Source organism: Humulus lupulus, chromosome 2, assembly GCF_963169125.1.
Source record: "Humulus lupulus chromosome 2, drHumLupu1.1, whole genome shotgun sequence".
Lineage (NCBI taxonomy): Eukaryota > Viridiplantae > Streptophyta > Magnoliopsida > Rosales > Cannabaceae > Humulus > Humulus lupulus.
This window is the reverse complement of record NC_084794.1, coordinates 68,471,976-68,482,550: the sequence shown is the minus strand read 5'-3', so window position 1 is coordinate 68,482,550 and position 10,575 is coordinate 68,471,976. Positions and strand designations below refer to the sequence as shown.

Below are 10,575 nucleotides of genomic sequence, written 5' to 3'. Positions count from 1 at the left end.
TCTGGTTTCAGTCATGAATTGAGTCTGAGTATTAGTGAGGGTCAACAAGGCTGCTTGCAAGTCATTAGGCTTTTCTGGTTTATCTTGCGGTCTAGGCTGGTGTGACGATGAGGCTTGATTCATAGGCTGTTGTGACATGTGTTGCTGGTATGGCCCTTGAAACTGTGACTGTTGGCCCTGATTGTTTCTCCATGAGAAGTTTGGGTGATTTCTCCACCCAGGATTATAAGTATTGGAGAACGGATTCTGATAAGGTCTCTGAAAATTACCAACTGCCTGTACCTGAGCCTGATTAACTGGCATATTACCATACATGTTGGCCGCTGTACACTGTTCATACAAATGAGGCCCTCCACATAATTCACACCTTGATTGCATCTGTATAGCCTGGGCTTGAGCTGAGATCTTGTTTTGTTGCAACTGCTTTGTCAATGAAGCAACCTGAGCAGTTAAAGCAGTGATAGCATCTAACTCATGTACCCCAGCTACTTTTCTCTGTGAAGTGTCTCGTTCGGCAGGCCATTGATAATTGTTCATAGCCATCTCCTCTAACAATTCATATGCCTCATCAGCCCCTTTACTCATGAAAGCACCACCTGCTACTGCATCTATTATAGTGCGAGTAGTACCGCAAAGCCCATTATAAAAATTATGGACTAACATCCACTTCTCTATACCGTGATGAGGGCATTTCCTGAGCAGGTCTTTGAATCTTTCCCAAGCATCGTACAATGACTCTCCCTCATTCTGATAGAAGTTATTGATTTCTCCCCTTAACTTAGCAGCTTTTGCAGGAGGAAAGAACTTTGAGAGAAACTTCTGAGCTAGTTCCTCCCATGTATTGATCGAGTTGGCTTGTAGAGAAATAAGCCAACTTTTTGCCCTGTCCCTTAGTGAAAAAGGGAACAATCTCAACCTTATTGCATCATCGCTCACCCCATTAAACTTAAACGTTGCACAAAGCTCAAGGAAGTTCACTATGTGCAAGTTAGGATCCTCATTGGGGAGACCACCAAACTGGACAGAAGTCTGGACCATTTGTATCATCGTCGGCTTAATCTCAAAGTTATTGGCAGTAACAGTTGGCAGCCTAATGCACGAGTGCACTCCTGTGATAGCAGGGAGCACATAATCTCTTAATGCTCGCACATTTTGGTCCTGAGCGATGTGATTTGGACCATCATTATTGTTAACCCCATCTCTTTGGTTGGCAGCCATTGATGCTTCCAACCTCTTTTTCTTTCTGTTTTGTCTGCAGGATCTTTCGATTTCATGATTAACAGGCACAAGATTTGCAGATCCTTCACGTCGCATACAAAAGATTCACCTATTAAAACAAAATGCGACAATTTGGATTAGTTCAAATAATTAAAAACAGCCAAATTAGAATAAAAACTAACTATTTTGATATTAATAGAATATCAATTCCCCGGCAACGGCGCCCAAAACTTGTTGCGATATTTTTACTGCGCAAGTATACGCAATCGAATGAACAAGTAATAGTAGTGGAAATACAGTATCGTTCCGTCAGGGAATTGATCTAATAATTACCAATAGCAAATTTTTATTTCTATTTGACTAATGAAAATTTGATGACAATTAACAATGAACAATCTACTAGAAAAACAAAATTTAATTAACGAAATTTAATATAAGCGAAATATTAGAGCATTCTAATTTCATCAACCTTCAATTCTATTCAATCAATAATACAACTAATATGTTTCTTTGATCTATGATTATAGCAAGTTTACTATTGACAATTCTATTCTTTCTCAAGATATAAAATATTCAGTTTGCCTGTGAATTCTCTACATGTCTGTGATAAATTCTATACATAAACCGCATTAAGAACAAAAACCTAGTTGCTACACAAACCAATTTGATACTTTCGTTCTAAATTGAAATCTATGTCTATTGCCTAAAGCTATTCCAATTCTCACTTTTCAGATATTGAATTAAAACCAATAATCATGCAAAAGATGGCCAATGAATTACAAGCATTAAACATAAGAACAATAGATAACCATAAATTCAAAGAATCATAGAAATTGCATTAAAGACGAATAGAATATCCAGTGACTACATTAAAATACTCTAAATAGAAATTTAGTTCATAATATTAAACTTCATCACACAATCTAAAATTCAAAAGCATAAAGAAAAACAAACAAATTAAAAGTGGATTCTTCTCTGTTTCTTTTCCTCTGCCGTTAGAACGCTCTTCCCCCTTTTTCTGTCTCTCCTGATCTTCTTTTTATTCTTTTTACAAAAATCCAAAAACCTACGAATTTCCATAAAATTTTCAAAAATGCCCTTGTGCCGATATATCGCCTATAATGCTGCGATATATCGCCTGATAAATGTACTCGATAAAAACGCAATTTCTGATGTCGTTTCTGCTTCAGCTGAAAATTGAAAATACTCCTTCTGCGATATATCGCCCAAGTGTGCCGATATATCGCCTGCACCACATCTCCAAATATTAACCAATTTCGACTACTAAAACAGATATTTATCCGAATTCTCGAACAAATCAGAATTATAACGACACACTGCACAAGTTCACCAAACAGATTAAATAGAAACTTTCTCTTGAGAAAACAACCAAATCAATCTGAAAAGGTTATAAATAAGCGTATATTGTGTACGCTTATCAATGGCTCTCACAGTAAGTTGGCCTCGCCATTGGTATTCCTTGCTCGTATGCATCTCATGTTTTTTTTCTAAGGCAGTTGCCTTATTATCTTTTGGTCTTGCAGGGTGCTTTGGCTCTTCACCGGAGCATATCCCGATCTAGGGCCAGGCTCGAGGACATGAGGGGTGAGCATCAGATTGCTCTGGCCGCCCTTGCGACTGCCAAGAAACAAGAGCAGGACGCCAAGGACGCCCTGGCAACCGCGCAGGCTGAGCTGGACGCATCTCAACCTAAGCTGCTGGAGGTCGAGGCCACCAAGGCCGCCCTAGCCGCTGCGAAAACTGAGCTCGAGGAGGCCAGGGCTGCTCGGGCCACACTAGACGCCGCGAAAGTTGAGGCCGAGGAGGCCAAGGCTGCCCTGGCGGCGGAGAGGGTAACTTCCATCTCCTCCATGGAGGCTATGCTGTACCACTGCTGGGTCTTCAACCCAGATGGTGACTTCTCCTTTTTGGGGTCGGACACGTGGGAGTCCTTCCTGGAGAAGTTCAAAGCTCGCCTTCAACAAGAGGTGCCCTCCGAGATCGGGGAGACTTCCACAGCCGCCGAGCAGGAGGGCGAGGTGGTGACCTCATCGGAGCAGCCTGGCGGGGCATAGGACTTCTCTTTTCTTTTTACCATTTACACAGCAATTTTTTTTTTGTAAATTTACATTATGAGGTTTTCTAACCTCGAGACAATTGATTTCTCCAATCTTATTTTTGATTGATTTACACCTTTTTTCCTTCTGGTAATAATCTTAGTTTCTGTTGGTGTTGTGATCGACATTTTACGCTTTTCTAAAAAAAAAGACATCTGTTAACCAACTTGAACCAACTTCTAAGAGTTAAGTACTGGTTGCATCCTGATAACTCTACAAAATAGAGTTATTCTACCACTTTTTATGTGCTAATTGTTGCTTAATTATTGAGTTTTTAATTGATTTATTAAGTTTTTAAGTAATTTTGAATTTATTAGTCTTATTTTGATTTTATATATTTTTGTGTGTTCTTATAGTTATTTTGTTGTAATATATTGTAGTTTAATTATTTGAATTATTGTTGTGTTTAGTGGTAAAAAAATGGTGTATTATTGAACTTAAATGTGAAATATAAATTAAGTTATAATTAATATTTTCAAAGAATTAAATTGATTTATTTTATAGTTGAAAATATTTTATTATGATTTATTTTATATTTATTTTGTAGGGAAATTTATGACACTTTTGCTCTTGAAAAGAAAAAAAAATAAAGAAAAGGTGGCATTTTTAAAGTAAAGAAAGAAAGAAAAAATGGCATTCTTGAAATGCCATAACCAAGGCCCAATGCCAATCAGCTTCACCATTCCACTTCCCACACCTGGCTTTCTCAACACCAACACTGAAGCATCACTCATCAATCAGCTACTCCAACGCCAGCTGTCCTCATCTGTCTTCAGCCTTCAGCTTCCTGCCCAGCCATGCATCACATTTGCATCAACCTGAAGCCCCAGCCGAGCACTTCTTTCCAGCTTTAACTAAATTACATGCTGCCTTCCTTCCTTCAGCAAAGAAGGCCCAGCGCCCGCGCCCAAGCAGTTGCTTCCCCAGCCTGCTCCACCCGAGGCCCACATCTCCCTGCCTTTGGGCCTGCGCCAGCCCAGCCCAGCAAACAGCCACAAAAAGACATCCACAATCTTTTACCCAACCAAAGACCACAGCCACAAAAAGACCCAAAACTCACATTTTTATTCCCAATATTTTTCACTCAAATATCAATTCACTTTTCCATATTTTTCTTACCTAAATAAATATTCCTAATTCATTTTTTTTACCCTAGCTTTTCACTAATATTTTACCCAACCAACCATTTCATCTTTCCAATACTCTTACACTTACTCTATTTATCCTACCACTTCCCAACAAAATTAAATTAATCAATTTATTTATTTTAATTTGATTAATTTAATCTCCATATTTTGCCTATAAATAGAGTCTTGTAAGACCATTTGGGAGCTCTTCTTCTTCATCTTTTTTCCAACCTCTTCTACACTCCATATTTCTTTCTTCTTTTCACTATTTTCTATCTACCATTTTCATCTTTTGAAGAGCATGTCAAGTATGTTATTTTGTAATTTTTATTTGAATCTAGTTATGAGCTTCTAATCTTTTTCAAAGGTTATTAAGATAATGATGAAGCAAAATGTAACTAGATAGTATTTTTTTTGTTGTATGTTGATTTCCCATTTGTACAACATTGTTTATGGATTTTTCTATCAAAGATATGCATTTTTCATCTAGTGTTGATTGTTAAAGCATATTACACTTAGTTCTTCATTATGCAAAAATATGATATTCTTTGATTAAATGTTTTTCATTAAATTGTTCACATCTAATTCTTAGAGCATAAGTATCATATTTTGCCTAAACATAATCTCTTTGATTTTTTGTAGTTCTATTAGGTTGTAACACAACTAATGCTTAGAAATTATATCTTATATAAGTGAAGAAAAATCCTACATTTTTGAAAGAGTAACTTGTGCTTGAATAGAAAATATATTTTGAAAAAATATATAGTGTGATTTATTTCAACTATATCAAAACTTGGGAATCAATATACTTATAAATACTACTGAACTTGCATTTTGTAGATTCTAAAATCTTAATAATCTTATTTTACATATCTCATTTGAAAACCATTTTTATCATTAATATTTTTATTACTTGTCTTTTATTTTTCTAAAACAAAATCTCATCAAATATTTGGAACTAGGTTAGAATATTCTTGCTTTGTTTGAAATAGTTTCTTTTGATGTTAGTCAACTCCCATGAGTTCAACCTCGTACTTACATGAACATTATATTCCGAAACGATTCGTGCACTTGCGAGTTTAAATATTAAAACACCATCTTTTGGATTCAACACATCCAGGACGTTAATTTGAAAACTTAGTTTGCGTTAACCTTTTATTAATGTCTCGTGCTTTTTAAGAAAAACATCGATCAATCAATTTGAATTAACCTCTAAGTTTTAGGACTTGGTTATATCCAGGACGTTAATTTGAAAACTTAGTTTGCGTTAATCCTTTATTAATATCTCGTGCTTTTTAAGAAAAACATCGATCAATCAATTTGAATTAACTTCTAAGTTTTAGCACCTGGTTATATCCACGACGCTAATTTGAAAACTTAGTCTGCGTTAATCCTTTATTAATATCTCGTGCTTTTTAAGAAAAACATCGATCAATCAATTTGGATTAACTTCTAAGTTTTAGGACCTGGTTATATCCAGAACGTTAATTTGAAAACTTAGTTCGCGTTAATCCTTTATCAATATCTCGTGCTTTTTAAGAAAAACATTGATCAATCAATTTGAATCAACTTATAAGTTTTAGGACCTGGTTATATCCAGGATACGACTTAGTTCGCGTTAATCCTTTATCAATATCTCGTGCTTTTTAAGAAAAACATCGATCAATCGATTTGAATTAACTTCTAAGTCTTTAAGATGACCTGGTTATATCCAGGCACCATATGCCCCCCAAGTGATTAGGAAAGGGTCTTTCGGGTTACTTGAGACTACATCCACAAATATACACAATAATGGAAGAAGATTTAATTCTCATTGCTTAATTAACAAAAGATGGCCTTTCTGACTAAGCCTTACAAAGGTATCACTGATAATATTTCTTCAAATGGATGGCGTTCCAAGTTCATGGGACTACTTCTCCATTAAGCCGAGCTAACTTGTAGGTTCCCTCCTTTATGACCTCAGTTATTTGATATGGCCCTTCCTAGTTCGGTCCCAATACTCCGTCTTTGGGATCTTTACCGGCTAAGAAGACTCTTCTGAGGACTAGGTCGCCAATGCTATAGGCACGCTTTCTGACCTTTGAGTTGAAATAACGAGTGATCTTTTGCTGATAATGCACGAGCTGGAGCTGTGAATCTTCTCGTCTTTCATCAATCAGGTCGAGGGACGCGCAGAGAAATTCGTGATTGCGGTCCTGGTCATAGGCCTGGACTCTATGCGAGGCTACCTTTATTTCGACAGGAAGGACCGCCTCACTCCCGAAAGCTAGGGAGAAAGGAGTATGACCTGTCAGTGTTCGATGCGAGGTCCGGTATGCCCACAATACCTGGGGGAGCTGTTCTGGCCAGACCCCCTTGGCTTCATCCAGTATTTTCTTAAGGCTCGCCTTTAGCGTCTTATTGACGGCCTCGACCTACCCATTTGCCTGGGGGTAGGCCACGGAGGAGAAGCTTTTTACAATGTCGTGCCTCTCACAGAATTCGGTGAAGAGGTCGCTGTCGAACTGCATTCCATTGTCGGATACGATCTTCTTTGGCAGCCCGAATCGGCAGATAATGCTTTTGACCACGAAGTCGAGGAATCTCTTTGAAGTGATTGTTGCCAAGGGTTCTGCCTTTGCCCACTTGGTGAAGTAGTCGATAGCCACCACCGCGTAACGGACTCCTCCCTTTCCAGTAGGGAGGGCGCCAACCAAGTCGATTCCCCAGACCGCGAATGGCCACGGGGACGAGATCATCTTCAGCTCGACTGGGGAGCTCGAGCAACCGTGGCGAATCGCTGGCACTTGTCACATTTTTTAACGTAAGAGATCGAGTCCTTTGACAGAGTGGGCCAGTAATATCCTTGCCTTAAGATCTTCAGGGCCATGCTTTGCCCCCCAATGTGATCTCCGCAAAAACCCTCGTGCACTTCTTGCAAAATGGTCTTCGCTTCGCCTGGCAGAACACATCGTAGGAGAGGTAGAGAGTGCCCATGCCGGTATAATATCCCATCCACCACTGTATACCTTGGGGCCTGGTAAAGTACCCGCCTTGCGTCATTAAGCTCTTCAGGTAACTTTCCTGCTGTGAGATATTCGAGGATGGGGGTCATCCAGGTCGGTCTGGCGTCGATCATCTCGACCTCCGCCCCGACCTCTTCTATGCTTGGTTTCTCCAAGAACTCTACCGGTACTAACCCCAAAGTTTCTGTCTCCCCGGAGGTGGCGAGCTTTGCGAGGGCGTCTGCGTTGGCATTCTGCTCCCGAGGTATCTGTTCGATTGAGCCCCGTTCAAATGCAGACAGCTCGACTTTTACCTTGGCTAGGTAAGCAGCCATCTTGGTTCCTCGTGCTTGGTATTCACCTAGCACCTGGTTTACCACGAGCTGGGAATTGCTGTAACACTGAACGGAGCTGGCCTTCTGCTCCTGGGCCACCCTTAGCCCGGCCAGTAAAGCTTCGTATTCAGCCTCGTTGTTGGATGCCTTGAATCTGAATCTCAACGCCGAGTGGAATCTATGTCCTTCAGGGGATATCAAAATGATTCCAGCCCCGGATCCGTTCTCGTTAGATAAGCCATCTATGAAGACCTTCCATGAGGCCTGGACCGAGGTGGCCTGGGGTGAATCTTCCATAGGATCTTCTCGGAATCTTGTGCATTCTGCCACAAAATCAGCCAGGGCCTCGCTTTTTATTGCAGTTCGCGAAGTGTACAAAATCTCGAACTAGTTGAGCTCAATAGCCCACTTCAACAGACGTCCCGGTGCTTCAGGTTTTTGCAAAACCTGTCTTAAAGGTTGATCGGTTATGACATGTATTGAGTGGGACTGGAAATACGGCCTGAGCTTTCGGGAGGTCGTAATGAGATAGAAAGCCATCTTCTCCATCAACGGATATCGGGACTCAGCTCCGAGAAGCCTCTTGCTGATGTAATAGACTGGCTTCTGAACCTAGTCTTCTTCTCGGACCAATACGGCACTAGCTGCGTCTTCTGTGATAGCTAGGTAAAGGAAAAGAGACTCTCCTGCTGTTGGTTTGGACAATACTGGCGGCTCGGCTAAATGTGCTTTCAGGTCGAGGAAGGCACATTCGCACTTCTCGGTCCATTCGAACTTCTTATTCCCCCGGAGCAGGTTGTAGAATGGAAGACACTTGTCGGTAGACTTAGAAATAAACCGATTAAGGGCCGCCACCCTTCCTGTCAGGCCTTGAACGTCTTTTCGCGAGCGAGGTGAGGGCGGCTCGAGCAACGACCTGATCTTATCGGGGTTTGCCTCGATTCCTCTGGTATTGACAATGAAACCCAGGAACTTCCCTGAGGCGACTCCGAAAGTGCACTTCTGCAGGTTAAGCCTCATGCCGTATTCTCTTAGTATCTTAAAGCATTCTCCCACGTTGGAAACATGGTTATCGGCAGTTTTTGACTTGACCAGCATGTCGTCAACGTACACTTCCATGTTCTTTCCGATCTGGTTGGCAAACATCCTGTTTACCAATCTCTGGTATGTAGCTTCGGCATTCTTCATCCCGAACGGCATGACCTTGTAACAATAAACATTAGTTGGGGTCATGAAGCTAGTGTTCTCCTGGTCCGCTGGATTCATGGAGATCTGATTATAGCCTGAGTACACATCCATAAAGGACATGAGCTCGTGCCCCGCCGTGGCGTCTACCAATTGGTCGATCGTCAGCGAGGGGAAACAGTCTTTGGGGCAAGCTTTGTTCAGATCAGAGAAGTCGATGCAGGTCCGCCATTCCCCGTTGGGCTTCGGGACCAACACAGGATTGGCGACCTAGACTGGGAACTTAGCTTCACGGATAAAGTCGCACTTTTTGAGCGAGGCTACTTCCTCTTCTAGGGCTTCATCTCGGGTTGTTCCTAGGCGCCTTTGTTTCTGGGACTTCGCAGGCACGCTCTTATCCAAATGGAGGGTGTGCATGATGACGCTTGGACTGATTCCCACCATGTCCTCAAGAGACCATGCGAACACGTCTAGGCTCTCCTGCAGGAACTTAATCAGCTCCGCCTTTCTCTCGCCACATAGGTTTTTCCCGAGCTTTACCATCTGTGAGGGATTCTGTGGATCGATATTTACCTCCTCGAGCTCTTCGATAGCCTGGAGCTCGGATTTATCCTCGCCTATCCTGGGGTCAATATCATCACTTAGGACGATATTTTCCCCTTCGACACTCTTAGGTTTTTCAATCTCAGGATTAGGCAAAGGTTCCTGAGATTCCTTATTTCCACCTTGGACGGTCATCGTTAACTGCCCGGGTTTTAATTTTCCCTTCATGGAAATGTTGTAGCATTCCCTGGCAGCGAGTTGATCGCCACGGACCGTGCATATCCCCGTGGAAGAGGGGAATTTTAGCGCGAGGTGGTGGATGGAGGTAACGACTTCAAACGCTATAAGTGTAGGTCGACCCAAAATGGCATTGTACGCGGTGGGACAATCTGTGACCACAAACTCGAGGAGCTTTGAGACTGTCCGAGGTCCCTCTCCCAAGGTGATCACTAGCTCGACCGTTCCTATTGCCACCGATCCTTCTCCAGAGAATCCGTAAAGCATCATGGAGGTGGCTTTCAGCTCGGTGACAGACAAACCCATCTTCTCCAGCGTGGACCGGAACAGTAGGTTTACCGAGCTCCCGTTGTCAACCAGCACTCTCCTAACCCTCCGATTAGCGAGCTGCACTGCTACAACCAGGGGGTCATTATGAGGGAACTGGACGTGGCTGGCATCTTCTTCAGTAAATATGATTGGTTGCCTCTCCAATCGTTGCTGCTCTGGTAGATGCCGCTCAGGGACGAACTCTACTCCGTTATGAGCCTTAAGTTCGTTGACGTATCTCATTTGGGCACCTCTACTCGTGCCAGCCAAATGGGGACCTCTAGAGATCGTGGAGATCTCTCCTCCTATCATGGGAGGAGGGACGTCCTGGTCTACCCGAGACCCGGGCTGATTGACCGGGACTTCCGGAGCTGAATGTCCTGCGGGAACTCTATTCCGCGCATACTGAGCCAAGGGTCTGGCTTTGATGAGAGTTTCGATCTCATCCTTCAGGTGTCTATAGTCATCGGTATTGTGGCCAATGTCGTTGTGGAACCGAAAAAACTTGGAAGGGTCTCAC

The 10,575-nt window shown here is 42.1% G+C and overlaps 1 non-coding gene across 1 annotated transcript; it reads left to right on the top strand.

Annotated features, from left to right (window-relative positions):
* Positions 1–673: 673 nt before the first annotated feature.
* Positions 674–780, top strand: LOC133820317 (small nucleolar RNA R71). Its single transcript, XR_009886735.1, has one exon. It is a non-coding gene; the product is annotated as a small nucleolar RNA R71 (small nucleolar RNA).
* The last annotated feature ends 9,795 nt before the right edge of the window (positions 781–10,575 follow it).